The 417-nt window shown below is 42.0% G+C and overlaps 1 non-coding gene across 1 annotated transcript; it reads left to right on the top strand.

Moving 5' to 3' along the window:
- LOC112416177 (small nucleolar RNA R71) lies at positions 1-107 on the top strand. The gene has a single exon (XR_003006485.1). It is a non-coding gene; the product is annotated as a small nucleolar RNA R71 (small nucleolar RNA).
- Positions 108-417: the final 310 nt, after the last annotated feature.

Below are 417 nucleotides of genomic sequence, written 5' to 3'. Positions count from 1 at the left end.
AAACCATGGTGGGGACATAGTCTAAACATTTCCTTGAAATGCTCCCACGCATTATAAAGAGACTCCACATCTTTTTGATTAAACCGTGTGATTTGGTCTCTTAGTTTAGCAGTTTTAGAGGGGGGAAAGAATCGGGCAAGGAATGCTCGCCTCATTTGATCCCATGAAGTGATGGAACCAACTTCTAGAGAATGGAACCAAGCGCTAGCTCTATCCCTTAAGGAAAAGGGAAAAAGATGAGGTCTTACGGCTTCTTGGTTCTCTTTTATAGTGCCACTGAGTCTTAAGAAAGAAGAGATATGGAGATTTGGATCCTCAGTGGGTGATCCAGAAAACTGATTATGCTGCACCAAATTGAGTAGTGCAGGCTTAATCTCAAAGTTATTACCCTCAACCGTTGGGTACACAATAATAGCT

The sequence above is a fragment of the Medicago truncatula genome, chromosome 2 (assembly GCF_003473485.1).
Source record: "Medicago truncatula cultivar Jemalong A17 chromosome 2, MtrunA17r5.0-ANR, whole genome shotgun sequence".
NCBI classification, from domain to species: Eukaryota; Viridiplantae; Streptophyta; class Magnoliopsida; order Fabales; family Fabaceae; genus Medicago; species Medicago truncatula.
The sequence above is the reverse complement of the archived record's forward strand: the minus strand, read 5'-3'. Positions and strand labels throughout refer to the sequence as shown.